Source organism: Ranitomeya imitator, chromosome 6, assembly GCF_032444005.1.
Source record: "Ranitomeya imitator isolate aRanImi1 chromosome 6, aRanImi1.pri, whole genome shotgun sequence".
Taxonomy (NCBI): Eukaryota; Metazoa; Chordata; class Amphibia; order Anura; family Dendrobatidae; genus Ranitomeya; species Ranitomeya imitator.
In genome coordinates this window covers 476288549-476307486 of record NC_091287.1, presented here as the reverse complement: position 1 = coordinate 476307486, position 18938 = coordinate 476288549, and positions in this window count along the sequence as shown.

Genomic DNA, 18938 nt, shown 5'->3' with positions numbered 1-18938 from the left:
CTGGAGCGTGGGAAAAGTTCCCAGGCTCGAGGTCATATGAGGACATCCAGCAGGGGGCGCATCACCGCGAATGAAGGTAATTATAGGTCATTGACCTACATTGCCTTCATTCGCTGGGGTTTACAGCCAGAAGCACAGCTGCATTAGCAGAGCTTGTGGCTGTAAAATATTTTAACCCCTTCAGATGGATTTACAACGTGGGACGTTACAGATCTACGGAAGGTATGTATATTGTTGGTTTATTATTTTTTATTTGTTACAGAGCGAGGGTCTTCAGCAAGTGGATTGAGCGTACAATAAAATATTACAACAAACGGTGTGTTTATTTCATTAAAATACTTTTTAATATTGTGTGTGTGTTTTTTTTAACTCTTTCATACAATTGGATTAATAATGGATAAGTGTCATAATTGACGCCTCTCCATTATTAATCTGGCTTAACCCCTCTGTGACCTTAGACGTACTATCCCGTCGAGGTGCCCTGGGCTTATCTGACCCTGGACGGGATAGTACGTCATAGCCGATCGGCCGCGCTCACGGGGGGAGCGCGGCCGATCGCGGCCGGGTGTCAGCTGCTTATCGCAGCTGACATCCGGCACTATGTGCCAGGAGCGGTCACGGACCGCCCCCGGCACATTAACCCCTGGCACACCGCGATCAAAGATGATCGCGATGTGCCGGCGGTGCAGGGAAGCACCGCGCAGGGAGGGGGCTCCCTGCGGGCTTCCCTGAGACCCCCGGAGCAACGCGATGTGATCGCGTTGCTGCGAGGGTCTCACCTCCCTCCCTGCTCAGTCCAGCCCCGGATCCAAGATGGCCGCGGATCCGGGTCCTGCAGGGAGGGAGGTGGCTTCACAGAGCCTGCTCAGAGCAGGCACTGTGAAGCCTGCAGCGCTGCATGTCAGATCAGTGATCTGACAGAGTGCTGTGCAAACTGTCAGATCACTGATCTGTGATGTCCCCCCCTGGGACAAAGTAAAAAAGTAAAAAAAAATTTTTCCAAATGTGTAAAAAAAATAAAAAAAAATATTCCAAAATAATGAAAAAAAAAAAAAATTATTATTCCCATAAATACATTTCTTCATCTAAATAAAAAAAAAAAACCAATAAAAGTACACATATTTAGTATCGCCGCGTCCGTAACGACCCGACCTATAAAACTGTCCCACTAGTTAACCCCTTCAGTAAACACCGTAAGAAAAAAAAAAAAAACGAGGCAAAAAACAACGCTTTATTATCATACCGCCGAACAAAAAGTGGAATAACACGCGATCAAAAGGACAGATATAAATAACCATGGTACCGCTGAAAGCGTCGTATTGTCCCGCAAAAAACGAGCCACCATACAGCATCATCAGCAAAAAAATAAAAAAGTTATAGTCCTGAGAATAAAGCGATGCAAAAATAATTATTTTTTCTGTAAAATAGTTTTTATCGTATAAAAGCGCCAAACCATAAAAAAATGATATAAATGAGGTGTCGCTGTAATCGTACTGACCCGAAGAATAAAACTGATTTATCAATTTTACCAAACGCGGAACGGTATAAACGCCTCCCCCAATAGAAATTCATGAATAGCTGGTTTTTGGTCATTCTTCCTCACAAAAATCGGAATAAAAAGCGATCAAAAAATGTCACGTGCCGAAAATGTTTTCAATAAAAACATCAACTCGTCCCGCAAAAAACAAGACCTCACATGACTCTGTGGACCAAAATATGGAAAAATTATAGCTCTCAAAATGTGGTATTGCAAAAAATATTTTTTGCAATAAAAAGCGTCTTTCAGTGTGTGACGGCTGTCAATCATAAAAATCCGCTAAAAAACTCGCTATAAAAGTAAATCAAACCCCCCTTCATCACCCCCTTAGTTAGGGAAAAATAAGAAAAATGTATTTATTTCCATTTTCCCATTAGGGCTAGGGTTAGGGCTAGGGCTAGGGTTAGGGCTAGGGTTAGGGCTAGGGCTAGGGTTAGGGCTAGGGTTAGGGTTAGGGCTAGGGTTAGGGCTAGGGTTAGGGCTAGGGTTAGGGTTAGGGCTAGGGTTAGAGTTAGGGCTAGGGCTAGGGCTAGGGTTAGGGCTAGGGCTAGGGTTAGGGCTAGGGTTAGGGCTAGGGTTAGGGCTAGGGTTAGGGTTAGGGCTAGGGTTAGGGTTGGGGCTACAGTTAGGGTTGGGGCTAAAGTTAGGGTTAGGGTTTAGATTACATTTACAGTTGGGAATAGGGTTGGGATTAGGGTTAGGGGTGTGTCAGGGTTAGAGGTGTGGTTAGGGTTACCGTTGGAATTAGGGTTAGGGGTGTGTTTAGATTAGGGTTTCAGTTATAATTGGGGGGTTTCCACTGTTTCGGCACATCAGGGGCTCTCCAAACACGACATGGCGTCCGATCTCAATTCCAGCCAATTCTGCGTTGAAAAAGTAAAACAGTGCTCTTTCCCTTCCGAGCTCTCCTGTGTGCCCAAACAGGGGTTTACCCCAACATATGGGGTATCAGCGTACTCAGGACAAATTGGACAACAACTTTTGTGGACCAATTTCTCCTGTTACCCTTGGGAAAATACAAAACTTGGGGCTAAAAAATAATTTTTGTGGGAAAACAAAAAGATTTTTTATTTTCACGGCTCTGCGTTATAAACTGTAGTGAAACACTTGGGGGTTCAAAGTTCTCACAACACATCTAGATAAGTTCATTGAGGGGTCTAGTTTCCAATATGGGGTCACTTGTGGGGGGTTTCTACTGTTTAGGTACATTAGGGGCTCTGCAAACGCAATGTGACGCCTGCAGACCAATCCATCTAAGTCTGCATTCCAAATGATGCTCCTTCCCTTCCGAGCCCTCCCATGCGCCCAAACGGTGGCTCCCCCCCACATATCGGGTATCAGCGTACTCAGGACAAATTGGACAACAACATTTAGGGTCCAATTTCTCCTGCTAACCTTGGAAAAATACAAAACTGGGGGCTAAAATATAATTTTTGTGGAAAAAAAAATATTTTTTATTTGCACGGCTCTGCGTTATAAACTGTAGTGAAATACTTGGGGGTTCAAAGCTCTCACAACACATCAAGATGAGTTCCTTAGGGGGTCTACTTTCCAAAATGGTGTCACTTGTGGGAGGTTTCTACTGTTTAGGTACATTAGGGGCTCTGCAAACGCAATGTGACGCCTGCAGACCATTCCATCTAAGTCTGCATTCCAGATGGCGCTCCTTCCCTTCCGAGCCCTCCCATGCGCCCAAACGGTGGTTCCCCCCCACATATGGGGTATCAGCGTACTCAGGACAAATTGGACAACAACTTTTGGGGTCCAATTTCTCCTGTTACCCTAGGGAAAATACAAAACTGGGGGCTAAAAAATAATTTTTGTGGAAAAAAAATTTGTTTTATTTTTATGGCTCTGCATTATAAACTTCTGTGAAGCCCTTGGTGGGTCAAAGTGCTCACCACACATCCAGATAAGTTCCTTAGGGGGTCTACTTTCCAAAATGGTGTCACTTGTGGGGGGTTTCAATGTTTAGGCACATCAGGGGCTCTCCAAACGCAACATGGCGTCCCATCTCAATTCCGGTCAATTTTGCATTGAAAAGTAAAACGGCGCTCCTTCCCTTCCGAGCTCTCCCATGCGCCCAAACAGTGGTTTACTGCCACATATGGGGTATCAGCGTACTCAGGACAAATGGGACAACAACTTTTGAGGTCCAATTTCTTCTCTTACCCTTGGAAAAATAAAAAATTGGGGGCAAAAATATAATTTTTGTGAAAAAATATGATTTTTTATTTTTACGGTTCTGCATTATAAACTTCTGTGAAGCACTTGGTGGGTCAAAGTGCTCACCACACCTCTAGATAAGTTCCTTAGGGGGTCTACTTTCCAAAATGGTGTCACTTGTGGGGGGTTTCAATGTTTAGGCACATCAGTGGCTCTCCAAACGCAACAAGGCGTCCCATCTCAATTTCTGTCAATTTTGCATTGAAAAGTCAAAAGGCGCTCCTTCCCTTCCGAGCTCTCCCATGCGCCCAAACAGTGGTTTACTGCCACATATGGGGTATCAGCGTACTCAGGACAAATTGGACAACAACTTTTGAGGTCCAATTTCTTCTCTTACCCTTGGAAAAATAAAAAATTGGTGGCAAAAATATAATTTTTGTGAAAAAATATGATTTTTTATTTTTACGGTTCTGCATTATAAACTTCTGTGAAGCACTTGGTGGGTCAAAGTGCTCACCACACATCCAGATAAGTTCCTTAGGGGGTCTACTTTCCAAAATGGTGTCACTTGTGGGGGGTTTCAATGTTTAGGCACATCAGGGGCTCTCCAAACGCAACATGGCGTCCCATCTCAATTCCTGTCAATTTTGCATTGAAAAGTCAAACGGCGCTCCTTCCCTTCCGAGCTCTCCCATGCACCCAAACAGTGGTTTACTGCCACATATGGGGTATCAGCGTACTCAGGACAAATTGGACAACAACTTTTGGGGTCCAATTTCTCCTGTTACCCTTGGTAAAATAAAACAAATTGGAGCTGAAGTAAATTTTTTGTGTAAAAAAGTTAAATGTTCATTTTTATTTAAACATTCCAGAGGGGTGCAGTTTTTAGAATGGTGTCACACTTGGGCATTTTCTATCATATAGACCCCTCAAAATGACTTCAAATGAGACGTGGTCCCTAAAAAAAATGGTGTTGTAAAAATGAGAAATTGCTGGTCAACTTTTAACCCTTATAACTCCCTAACAAAAAAAAAAATTGGTTCCAAAATTATGCTGATGTAAAGGAGACATGTGGGAAATGTTACTTATTAAGTATTTTGTGTGACATATCTCTGTGATTTAATTGCATAAAAATTCAAAGTTTGAAAATTGCGAAATTTTCAAAATTTTCGCCAAATTTCCGTTTTTTTCACAAATAAACGCAGGTACTATCAAAGAAATTTTACCACTATCATGAAGTACAATATGTCACGAGAAAACAATGTCAGAATCACCAGGATCCGTTGAAGCGTTTCGGAGTTATAACCTCATAAAAGGACAGTGGTCAGAATTGTAAAAATTGGCCTGGTCATTGACGTGCAAACCACCCTTGGGGGTAAAGGGGTTAATGTCACCTTACAATAGCAAGGTGGCATTAACCCTTCATTACCCCATATCCCACCGCTACACGGGAATGGGAAGAGAGTGGCCAAGTGCCAAAATAGGCGCATCTTCCAGATGTGCCTTTTCTGGGGTGGCTGGGGGCAGGTGTTTTTAGCTAGCGGGGGGCCAATAACCGTGGACCCTTTCCAGGCTATTAATATCTGCCCTCAGTCACTGGCTTTACTACTCTGGCGGAGAAAATTGCGCGGGAGCCCACGCCAATTTTTTCCGCGATTTAACCCTTAAATTTAAGAGCTAGAGCGCTGAAATTTTGCACATACACACTACTAACATTAGTAGTGTGGAATATGCAAAATAAAGGGGGATATGATATGGTTTACTGTATGTAAACCATGTCTCAAATTATGTCGGGTTTTGGCAGGAGAAATGAAAAGCCGGTAATTGAATTACCGGCTTTTCTGCTATATCGCGCTGAAGTTAATATAAATATATATATGTGTCTGAATGACATATATATATATATATATATATATATAACAAAACCCGACTTTTAAGTAGAGATCGCCGACCGCCAACCCGATCCCAGAGTGGGATCGGGTGGGGTTTCACGAAACCCGACTTTGCTAAAAGTCAGTGACTTTTGAAAAGTGCCAATCTGTTTCGCTCAACCCTAGTCACCACCGCTTTCCCAGGTAGTGTAAAAAGTCCAAGCCCGTATCCAAAACCCTGGGATATAAGTGAAGGTGTCTGCTGTGTGCCGTGTATATGTTCCATGTTTGTGTAAGATCCGGGAGACAATTGGAACGGTGACTGTTTTATTTGTGGTTGCTGGGTAACAGACCGCAGGAGGTCAAATCGCTCGATAAGCTATCACAGACTCCCGTGCAGCAGGAGGGACAGGTGGTTCTAGGACAGGTAGTCCCATGTTCCAGGCTCAGATGTTGATAGCTTAGAGGGCTGCCACAGATTCCCGTAGCCGGCGAGCCAGTCAGGATGACCAGAGCGGGGGGTGGTAGAATTCCAGGGCATATGTGTGCCCAGTGCGATTGATAGTTGTCTGTTCCCAGAACGGCCTGCACGTGTCACAGAATAATAAATAAGGGCATCGGGTCTCTCGGACGTCTGTATCTGTTTGTTCAAGTCACGTATTGCTGCTTTAAATGCATACAATTGTATAGAGAAGTTTTTTTTTCTTTTTCCTTCCCCTTCTGCTGTTGCAAAGATATATGCATTGTAAATCACACTGTCACATCTGTTTTTTTTCTTTTTTTGCTAAGTTTCCTGTTTCTGCAGTGCTTCCTATGGTGTAGCCATTTTTGAAGAAGTGAAACTAAATAGTATCTATAATTTTTGCTGTGACATACTTGTTTTCTGATATGTGATTTTAGTGACATTGGAGATAGCAGCATAAGAAAATGGGAAGTGTGTGTCTGACTGCGTTTGAGCGCAGAGAGTTTTGAAAAAACAAAAAGAGAAGCCGTTTTAACTTTTTACTCTTTTGAAGGTTTTCCTTCTGTCTTTTTACATTTTAAAGTTTTTTTTTCCAAAGTTTTCCTTTCTGTCTTTTTACTTTTTAAAGTTTTTTCTTTCTGTATCAAAGTTTTAAGTTTTTGGTTGTGTACCAATTTTTTGATGGTTTTCTTTTCTTTTGGTTTCAACTTCTTGTACCAACTTTTTGAAGGTTTTCTTTCCTTTTTGTTTTTTGTGTTTTTATATACCAATTTTTTTGAAGTTTGTTGTTGTTTTCTTTTTCCTTTTTGTTTGTTTTTTATTTTTATTTTTGCAATGGGAAATAAGGTGGCCAGGCAACAGGAGGGTCTTTTACTTCCTGAAGAGAAAACGGCCCCACAGATAGTGGCAAAACACGATGGTGTTAAGTATGTGAAGAATTTTAGAAGGTATAAAGTATGTGAAATCCAAGCTGCGGAATGGCATGACGTAGAAAGGAAAATAAGGGAAGTTAGCTGATGTTAAATTGCTGAATACTTATACATGTTATACAGTAGCAGCAGAGCTTACATCGTTTAGGTGGTACAGAAACATATGTGAGCAAACCAGGAAGTGAATTTTATGTGTATAAAATGGGGAAAGGTATTAAGCCATCAGTGCCTCCCTATACATTAGGCATGTGCAGTCTGCTCTCAACAGATTCCAAGGTATAGGGAGTTTTTGCACAGTATGTGGTGTGCCCCGCCCAAAATTGTACAGGGAGATGGCACTGTGGCTCTGATCATGCCGTCTCAGTCTGCATCAAAGAAGAAGGAATTCTCTTCTTGTCTTTCTCCTCTCTATCCTCCTTTTTCTCTGTCACTCTTTCTCTCCTCCTTCTCCTCTCTCACTCTCCTGTCCTCTCCTCTTTCTCCACACTTTTCTCTTCTCTCTCTCTCTCCCTCTCTTCTCTCTCCCTCTCCCTCTCTCTATCTCTCTCCTCCACACATCTCTATCTCTCTCCTCTACTCCTCCTTCTCCTTCTTCTCCATACCTCTTTCCTCCTTCACTCACCCTTTTTCTCTCCTCCTTCTTCACTCCCCCACCACACCTATCTCCTCTTGCTCTTCCTTCTACACACCCATTTCCACACCTCTCTTCTCCTCCTCTTCTCTCTCTCCTCCACACCTCTCATCTTCTCCTCCCTCTGTTCCTTTTTTTCTCACTCCTCACCTCCTCCTATACACCTTTCATAAACCCCTCCTTCTTCTTCTTCTTCTTCATCTCCTCCTTTTTCTCTGCTGGATCTCTTCTTCTCTACCCCAAATATCTCCTCCTGTTTCAGATTCTTCTTCTTCTGTGTTGCCGGCTGGGCCAACGCCCAATTCAAACAATGTGGTGCTTACAACACAAGGCACCCCTTCTATGTCCCTGGCACAGTCCAGCCATTGCCAGTTATGATATTGGGGGAAGAAGATAAAAATCCCCCTACGCACAATGCAGTGGGCAACCCCCAGACACATGAGGCAGCAGAGAGCTCAGCCCTGGGTGCAGAGGGGGGAGGACAGACATCATCATCATCTGCTGATAATGTACAACTTCAGCACCGGTCAGAGCTGCCTACATTCACACCATCATAGAACTATAAGCCTAATCCACCATAGCTTGAGCAAGGGGGGAGACATCGTTACATATAAAGGCAACTTCTAAGTCCAAAAATCAGCCAGTGTATGACCCCAGCACACGCTATCACAACTATTCCTCTGAGAAAGATGGGGAGGGAACATCATACATGCTGCCCAGTACTAGGAAAAGAAACCCACAGGCACCAAGAATGCAGGGGCAGATAGAGGCACCACCATTACACTATGTGCACTTCACCCCAAGTCAGGTGACCAGCATTCCCAACAATCTTCCAGACCCAGCGATGCATCCCATGCCATTCTACAGAAGAATGCAGCAGAACCAGCGCACATATGCAGCCACCTGGAATGATCTCTGGGCCATAAATGGAAATAAAAGCAGGTGATGCACTCTGGCTAATCATGAAGGAACAATTCAAACTTCTAGCAGAATTAGATGTACATGCTTGGGAGTCAGGGCCACAGCTAATTGAACAGCTCAGACAGTAGGCCAAAGGCAGATTGGCAGGACAAGCCCTCCGCTTATATGACATGAGCCATGACAAGACAGAGTTTGTAAAGAAGTTCCATGACAGAGTAATGCAAGTTTTCCAGGACCTGGGCTTCACCATTCATGACCAGATACACAGGCAAATGTTGGCACAGGCCTTTGTGCATGGACTGAGACAGCCAATCAGGAAACCACTAGGCCTGAGAACAGGTCAATGGCAGTGGACTGACCCAGCAAAAAGGGTTATGTGCGCCTAGGAGACTGTTTATTGCAAATTCCCACCAAAACTGCCGCCATCATAGTGCCACAAAGAGCACGAAGAAGGAAACAGGTGCCGCACTGCTGAGAACGCCGGAAGGGGAGCCAGAAGTGAAGACGCTACAAAGTGCCGAGCAACCCACTGGATGAACCGCTGCAGACTCCGGAGAGGAGACACCGACCTCAATAAGGTTAGCAAAGGGGAGAAGCTATGTCAAACCAGGGGGAAGAAGTGATGGCATATGCAGCTGCAGCCCCTGTAATGCCCCAAGACCTCGGGTTGGATGCAGCCACCAGTCTCATGGCACCCCCAGGCCTCAAAACAGATGCACCTGCAGGCCCCATCTTACCACCAGGCCCCGCAGCTTTAATCAGCAGGCCGGACCCCACTGCCGCTGCAGTGCCCATCATGGCATAGTCCACAGTAGCCAAAGGGATTGAGTCCCAACCAGGAGGGCAGAAGATGGCTCCTCTCATGGTGACCATTGACCTGGAAGTACAACCAACCTACAAAGACAGAAGAAGTGTCAAGTGTTACAACTGTGGCAAGTTTGGCCATTTCCGGAACCAGTGCAGAGCACCCATGCAACCCAAGTGTTGGTCCAGAGAAACAGGTCAAGGAAAAAGTACAGAAAGCAGTGAAGTACCCCGTCCATAGGTCAGGGGCAAGGAAGCAAGGTCCGCAAGACACTACGCTCCTGACATTTAAAACCCCATCTGCAGGACCAATACCTCAAATTACTCTGAAAGTGGATGGCGTTGTCAGATCTTTTCTTCTGCACACCAGTGCAGCCAGAAGTGTGATGAGACCTGTGGAACTCCCCGATCCCACCTGCCTATTAGAATCCTCTGTGTCTTGCATGGGCATTGATGGTCAAGTCAGACATTCACAGCCTACAATGCCTCTGAGCGTGTGCACTCAGCCAGGACACTCTATCCTGTCCCAGTTTGTGGTGTCAGGGACCTGCCACTCAACCTGCTGGGAGCGGACCTACTGCAGAAGCTGAAGGCAACCACAGTGTTCCAGAAAGATGGGACCGTGACACTTTCTTCATCCCTGACCCAAGAAGAATCATGCTGGTGGCCCTACAAGAACCTCAAACAACCGACGGAGGCCTACCCAAGGAGGTACTGGACGTAGTACCAGAAAGTCTATGGTCTAAGGGACCCCAGGATGTGGGAAGACCTCAAGTTGCCCCAGTGCGGATGTCACTCAAGCCAGGTAGCCCGTACCCTCGTAAGGCCCAGTATCCCCTGTCCACCGCCTGGAGTCAAGCTGCCTCTGACCAACTGAAGGTCTACCTGTAAATAAGGGTCGTTATCCCCTGCACGTCTCCTTGCAATACCCCGCTTTTCCCTGTCAAGAAAAAGACTGTAAAAGGAGAGCCAGCCAAGTTCAGAATGGTACATGACCAGAAAGATGTGAAAGACGTCACGGTGTTTGAAACTCCAATTGTGCCAAATCCGCACACTCTGCTCTCAAATGTGCCTTCCACAGCAAAAGTGTTCACAGTGACCGATCTGGCTAATGCTTTTTCCAGTGTTCCCCTTCATCCAGAAGACCAGTACCTGTTTGCCTTAACGCACCAGGGGGGACAGCACACATGGACAGTGATTCCACGGCGGGCCCAGAACAGCCTTTCAAAGTTCAGCAAAGCAATGTCCACGGTCCTCACCAACTGGGTCACAGAACATGACAATATGTGGACGATAAGTGGAAAGCGGCACTGAGAGTGAAGCTGCAGGATCAGCATCCTATCCGGCGGCCCCTGATTCCAGCGGAAGAGATCGGCACCAGAGACAGCACAGCAGCAGGTAAGAAGACTGACCCTGCCCGATAGCCGTGGAACTCTTAGTGGGCCCGTTAGTTGCACCGCCACGCTGTGAGCCTAGCCGGGCTCAGATCCTTGGGGAATGGGACCAGGCCACGGGTATGGAAGGCCACCTGGGAGCCCCGATTCAGCCTGCCTGTATGCCACGAGTGGTATAGCCTGAGAGGACAGTGTACCGCTGGGTGAATCCTGGAACAGATCTAATTGGGTTCCCAGGGGTTGAAAGAAAGGAAGGAGAAGAGAAGTGATGGAAATCCTCAGCTGGGAGGAATATGTTTGGAAGGCCCCTGTGTAGGGGGCTGTCTTGGGGTCATAGTTGGGACATCATACTGAGTTACCATACTTTGCAGTGGGATGGGTACAGTAGGGTCATCATACTGCATGTATGAGCATATCAATGTGTTTGGGGGGGACTTTTGTTGGCCCCATACTGTATGGGGGCAATGAAAGGAGAATTTAAGAGTTTCAAAAGGAGGAAAATTACTTTGTAAGGGCTGTAAAATTGTGAAATATGACCATGCCTATATATGTATATATATATATATATATATATATATATATATACATATACATATATACAGTGGGGCAAAAAAGTATTTAGTCAGTCAGCAATAGTGCAAGTTCCACCACTTAAAAAGATGAGAGGCGTCTGTAATTTACATCATAGGTAGACCTCAACTATGGGAGACAAACTGAGAAAAAAAAATCCAGAAAATCACATTGTCTGTTTTTTTAACATTTTATTTGCATATTATGGTGGAAAATAAGTATTTGGTCAGAAACAAACAATCAAGAGTTCTGGCTCTCACAGACCTGTAACTTCTTCTTTAAGAGTCTCCTCTTTCCTCCACTCATTACCTGTAGTAATGGCACCTGTTTAAACTTGTTATCAGTATAAGACACCTGTGCACACCCTCAAACAGTCTGACTCCAAACTCCACTATGGTGAAGACCAAAGAGCTGTCAAAGGACACCAGAAACAAAATTGTAGCCCTGCACCAGGCTGGGAAGACTGAATCTGCAATAGCCAACCAGCTTGGAGTGAAGAAATCAACAGTGGGAGCAATAATTAGAAAATGGAAGACATACAAGACCACTGATAATCTCCCTCGATCTGGGGCTCCACGCAAAATCCCACCCCGTGGGGTCAGAATGATCACAAGAACGGTGAGCAAAAATCCCAGAACCACGCGGGGGGACCTAGTGAATGAACTGCAGAGAGCTGGGACCAATGTAACAAGGCCTACCGTAAGTAACACACTACGCCACCATGGACTCAGATCCTGCAGTGCCAGACGTGTCCCACTGCTTAAGCCAGTACATGTCCGGGCCCGTCTGAAGTTTGCTAGAGAGCATTTGGATGATCCAGAGGAGTTTTGGGAGAATGTCCTATGGTCTGATGAAACCAAACTGGAACTGTTTGGTAGAAACACAACTTGTCGTGTTTGGATGAAAAAGAATACTGAGTTGCATCCATCAAACACCATACCTACTGTAAAGCATGGTGGTGGAAACATCATGCTTTGGGGCTGTTTCTCTGCAAAGGGGCCAGGACGACTGATCCGGGTACATGAAAGAATGAATGGGGCCATGTATCGTGAGATTTTGAGTGCAAACCTCCTTCCATCAGCAAGGGCATTGAAGATGAAACGTGGCTGGGTCTTTCAACATGACAATGATCCAAAGCACACCGCCAGGGCAACGAAGGAGTGGCTTCGTAAGAAGCATTTCAAGGTCCTGGAGTGGCCTAGCCAGTCTCCAGATCTCAACCCTATAGAAAACCTTTGGAGGGAGTTGAAAATCCGTGTTGCCAAGCGAAAAGCCAAAAACATCACTGCTCTAGAGGAGATCTGCATGGAGGAATGGACCAACATACCAACAACAGTGTGTGGCAACCTTGTGAAGACTTACAGAAAACGTTTGACCTCTGTCATTGCCAACAAAGGATATATTACAAAGTATTGAGATGATATTTTGTTTCTGACCAAATACTTATTTTCCACCATAATATGCAAATAAAATGTTAAAAAAACAGACAATGTGATTTTCTGGATTTTTTTTTCTCAGTTTGTCTCCCATAGTTGAGGTCTACCTATGATGTAAATTACAGACGCCTCTCATCTTGTTAAGTGGTGGAACTTGCACTATTGCTGACTGACTAAATACTTTTTTGCCCCACTGTATATATATATATATGTATATATATATGTATATATATATATATATATATATATATATATACACACACACACATGGACGCTTTTTCTCATAGATTAAAATGAAGATAAATGTGGTTGGCTGTACCAGTGGTATTACATATTCTTCCCAGAAGCATTGACTGTAAAGGTGAATAGAGGAAGACTTATGCAACATCAAATATTGATGAATATTGATGAATATTGTACAGGCTACATTCTTGTTTTGTTAATGCAATTGCTACTATAATCTAGTGGTAACTACATTTATAAATCCCCTTAGTGTGGTTTCCTATGTAGCCCCCACTGTGATGTGCTGAATTATACACAGTATTTTATCTTCATACTTAGTTGAGTCATGTGAATATTGTTGAATATCCTGAAACTATGAAGGGGTAAGGGATTTAACTAAAATAAGTCACACAAGGAGAGATTTAAAATCCTGCCATGTGACTTTTTGTGTGCAAATGAGTAGTCCAAATTAAGCACATTCATCAGGTTTACTGCCTTTGTTTTTTAAGCAGTTTTTTTTTTACTGAAAAGTAAATCATACATGAAAAATAATTGTAATAAATAAAATGTGGTTGCTGAAGTCCGATATAAATAAGTACGGTAGTTCAAATTAAGCAAATTTGTCAGGTTTACTGACTGCCTCTTTGCTTCTGAAGCAATATTCGTTCATAAAATATAAATCATACATACCATAAAAATAAAAAAAATGTGGTTGCTAAAATCCCACCATCCAGAACAATCCAGTGACTACATGTATTTAGTCTACTGAATTAAAATGGATTTTATGAAGAGCTATGATTTAATTTTAGATTGAATGGTGTCTCTATGCGTATGAGATAGTGGTATAATTAACCCATTAGTTCTATGACTTTGAAAATGAAGACCTATTAGACATTAATTTCTTCATAATTTATTTGGAAATGTTCTGTTCTGTTGTGTTAATAGCAGGACTAGCCCAGAATGTGCTACTATTCTTGCCATCAAAATTATAGGACCCTCAACTCCATTAAAATAAATTAATTGGTTCCATCAAAATTTTTTGCATCCTTATGGCATCATGATGCATTGAGACTCAATGTTAACCAAGGGTTGACCTTCAATATGAAGGAAATATGTCATCAGTAAATTAAGTATTATTTTAAGATGACTTGTGAACTTTCCTGACTCTTTTGCTTTAATAAATATTTTATACCCCATAATATAGCAATTCTGGATATGTTTTCTATAGTTGTAAAGTTCTTATTACATTATTCCTATTAGAAGTTTATGAATAAATTGACAACTGGGTGTTGGAGTTGTAGGTGTATTCCTACGAACGCTCATTGTGTCCTATGCAGGAGAAATAATTCTTAAAGCATTCATCTCGTGAGGTGGGTACTCTAGGGGTATGTTTCCATGTTCAGGATTGCATCAGGATTTGGTCAGGATATTATGCAGGTAAAATCCTGACCAAATCTGCACCTGAGGTCACTGGCAGGTCACCTGCGTTGTCCTTGCGTTGTTTCAGCATTGTAAGGACATGCTGCGTTCTTAAAAGACGCGCCGCATGTGCGTTTTCGCGGGTATGCTGCATGCGTCTTTTAATGCATAGTGGAGATGGGATTTCATGAAATCCCCTCCACTATGCTGTAACATCTGGACGCAGCGTCAAAAACGCAGCGTTTCCTGAACGTGGAAACATACCCTAAGGCAGAGGTGGGGAACCTTTTTTCTGCCAACGGCCATTTGGATATTTATACCATCCATTCGTGGTCATACAAATTGCGCTTTAATTCCGTTCACAAAGTACATCCTGATGCTGGCACTGGTGTCAGTGTGACATCCTTGGGCGCTGGGCAGCCTGTACATCGGGCATGGGTCGGCAGCCAGTACATCGGGCAAGGGTCGGCAGCCAGTACATCGGGCATGGGTCGGCAGCCAGTACATCAGGCATGGGTCGGCAGCCGTACATCAGGCATGGGTTGGCACCCAGTACATCGGGAATGAGTCGGATCCTTTCTTGCTGTCATGGAGTTTGGTGGCCGTGCCCAGTGCCTGGTGCTCTGGTGCATAGTGAAAATGAGCACACGGTTTGGGTGTACGGGGATTGATACTGCTTTTACTGTTCCCTCTCTTTGTGTGGTTGTAATGGTGGCATTCCTCGTGGTGTTGGTGAGAAAGGAGACAGGAGAGTCAGGAGGCAGATAAACTTTATAACAGATGAAGCTTTTACTTGTAACACAGCCAAAAAGGATCACACCCACAAATGGTATAACATAACATGTGCAGATAACAAAGCTCCTCAGACGGGCGAAATCTCAGATGGGCATTTAGTGACAGATACAGAAACCGGCACATATGAGGTGTGATAAACAGCAAGTGTAAACAGAGCCTATACTGCTATCCAAGCTGAGACATTTGAGTCTTCTCCTATCCCACTGGGGTGGTGTTCCCCAGCAGACCCCTATATCCCTGCTTCCTCTGATCTTCAATATAGGTGACCACCCTCCAGGCCCGTACTCCGTCTGCTTCCACAGCGTTGTATTTTGGTAGGCTAAAGGTGCTGGGCAGACCAGGGAATTCCATCTGCCTTAAGGGTCCTAGTCCTCAGGCTATCCTACAGGTTTCCTCTGGTCAATCCATCTCTATTCGGCACACTGGACAGGGAAAAATAATCCTCTCACATCTTTTCTGGCTGGTTCAGTGGCTGGTGACTGTAGTCTAAGGCGCTCGCTGGAATCCACCCACAAAGCTATCACACAGAGGTTCCACCCACGAAGCTATCAGCTATAGGCTCCACCCACAAAGCTATCACCCAGAGGTTCCACCCACAAAGCTATCACCCATAGGCTCCACCCACAAACCTATCACCCAGAGGTTCCACCCATGAAGTTATCACCCATAGGCTCCACCCACAAAGCTATCACCCAGAGGTTCCACCCATGAAGCTATCACTCATAGGCTCCACCCACAAAGCTATCACATAGAGGTTCCACCCACAAAGCTATTACCCATAGGCTCCACCCACAAAGCTATCACCCAGAGGTTCCACCCATGAAGTTTTCACCCATAGGCTCCACCCACAAAGCCATCACCCAGAGGTTCCACCCACAAAGTTATCACTCATAGGCTCCACCCACAAAGCTATCACCCAGAGGTTCCACCCACAAAGCTATCACCCATAGGCTCCACCCACAAAGCTATCACCCAGAGGCTCCACCCACCAAGCTATCGGCCAGAGGATCCACCCACTGCGCTATCACCCAGAGGCTCCACCCACCAAGCTATCGGCCAGAGGCTCCACCCACCAAGCTATCACCCAGAGGCTCCACCCACCAAGCTATCTGCCTAGCAACTGCCTCATTGAGGAGCCTAACTGCTTTTTCCCTGGGCTGCTGCAATAAGTGCTGCATATAGTGATAATAAGACAAATCCCTACATGAAATAGTACTGAGCTTCAATAATACGAATAACAGTACACAGAGTTATAGGAGTACCCAACTCTGGGATATTACATCTGTACGTAATGTTTCATTGCACGTGCCTCAATGTCCAGTAGTGAACACTGCGTATACATGTTTACAGAGAAAGAAGAAATTAAAGGACTGGTAGCCATCAAAATACAGCAGCCTGACGGAAGCACTGCGGTCCTTGGGAATTTGCCCGGTGATGGATAAAAGGTCATCGAGGGCCGTCAATTGCTTGTGGGCCTGAGGTTCCTCATCGATGCTCTAAGCCCAAGTTAGGTTGATGCACGGATCCTGGATGTTGATGCAGCAGCAGAAAGGCACATATGGAGCGAGGACTTGAAAAACAGGAGACCAAAGCCAGACACGGGAGCAGGTAGTGGTGCACAGTAAAATATACAGAACCAAGATTATTAATACCATGACGCAGGTGTGTGACTTGGTCGGCCTTATATACAGTTGTGTGAAATAGTGTTTGCTCCGTTCCTGATTTCCTATTGTTTTGCCTGTTTGTCACACGTAAATGGTTTAGATCATCAAACAAATGTAAACATTAGACAAAGACAACACAAGTAACACAAAATGCAGTTTCTAAGCTGTGGCGTTACCTTGAAAAGGAGGTTCATGCTCGGAAAAGATGAGTGGGCCAAAAATTCCTCCAGAGCGTTGTAAAAGACTCATTGCCAATTATCGCAAATGCTTAAATGCAGTTGTTAGGTTTAGGGGGTAATACATTTTTCACACAGGACCCTGTAGGTCTTGGTTTCTGTTTCCCTTAATAATAAAGACCTTCATTTAAAAACTGCATTGTGTGATTACTTGTGTTATCTGTTTCTAATATTTAAATGTGTTTGGTGATCTGAGACACAAGTATGACGAACATGCAAAAGAATAGGAAATCAACTGTAGGCCTAGGCAGATGATCACATGAAAGCATGTCAGGCCACTTGTAAAACCTGGTGGAGCACAGCAAAGGGGAAAGTGATGTAGCCCCATCAAGCCGAGGCAGATGCGCAACAATAACAGAGGAAAGGCAAAACTCAAGGTTATTAGAAAAGATGTTCCAGAATGCCTTTTTTATGGCAAATACAAGTATTTACAAAAATAGACATGTCAAAAGTGGAACATGATTCAAGTCTACCAAAAAAGTTTTTGCTTTATCTTTTTATGTTACTTTCTATATTTAATACAAAATATATACGTTAAAACATGTAATTTTCACTGTTGACAGTTGTGGAGAGATAATTTTTGAGTAGCTATTTAATTATCACCTAAGAAAGGGTAGACTGTGAGCCCTCGCGGGCAGGGTCCTCTTTACTTGTGTACTTGTGTGTGCCTTGTAATGTTCATGTTTATTGTACTTGTCTATGTATGCCCCTTTTTCACATGTAAAGCACCATGGAATAAATGGCACTATAAAAATGAATAATAATAATAATAATAATAACAACAGTGAACTCCTATGTTCAAATACTATGTTCTACACCTGTCCCAGCTCCATCGCTGGGCTTTGATTCCTCTTCCTCAGTTGCTTAGTCTCTTCCGACAGTCCAATGACATACTGATAAGCAATTTAGATTGTAATCCCTAAGGGTATGTGTCCATGTTCCGGAATCTCAGCGCTTTGGATGCAACGGATACCCTGCTCCACCAAAAGCGCTGCCCCCTTTTGTACGCACGGTGATTCCATTTCAATGAACACAGGCGGAATCACCGCTTCCTATACATAGACTGTGTTATTTACAGTAACTTGCGGAGACAGAGCATCTCCACAAGATAAATAGACATTCTGCAGTCTAGAAAGACGCGCCGCATGTCCAGTAAGGCCGGGATCACACATGCGAGAAATACGGCCGAGTCTCGCATGTTAATACCCGGCACTGCACTCAGTACTCAGGAGCGGCTCGTGCGGCCGCATAGCAATACATGGAGCCGCACGCGCCGCTCCTGAGTGCCGGGTGCAGTGCCGGGTGTTAACATGCGAGACTCGGCCGTATTTCTCGCATGTGTGATCCCGGCATTACGCGGGTCTGCCACTTGTGGGTTTGTACGCACAGTGGAGATGGGATTTCATAAAATCCCCTCCACTATGCTGTAACATCTGGATGCTGCGGATTGGACGCTGCGGCTGTACACAGCGTCCAATCCGCAGCAAATACTGAAGGAATACACCCCGTGAAAGCATACCCTAATGGAGACAATGATGATTATGTCTGTAATGCACTGTGGCATATAATGTCACTGTACAACCAAGCATGATATATAATAAATGACCTGGCACACATTTCTGATGTCATCATCCAAGGTCATTTAAGGTCAGTTAAGGTAGCAAGTGCATGCTGCTACCACATACGGTACTTTCCAGAAGTCTAGCCCCTCTTCTCATTTAGAGTGGTATAGCTAGGTGCATTGTATACTCTGCTGCTCCTGAGTGGTATTTGCACATCCAGATCTGCTACACCAAAGTGCCTGATTGTCTTCTCAACTCTGCAGCACCAAGGTAACATAGTAACATAGTAACATAGTTAGTAAGGCCGAAAAAAGACAT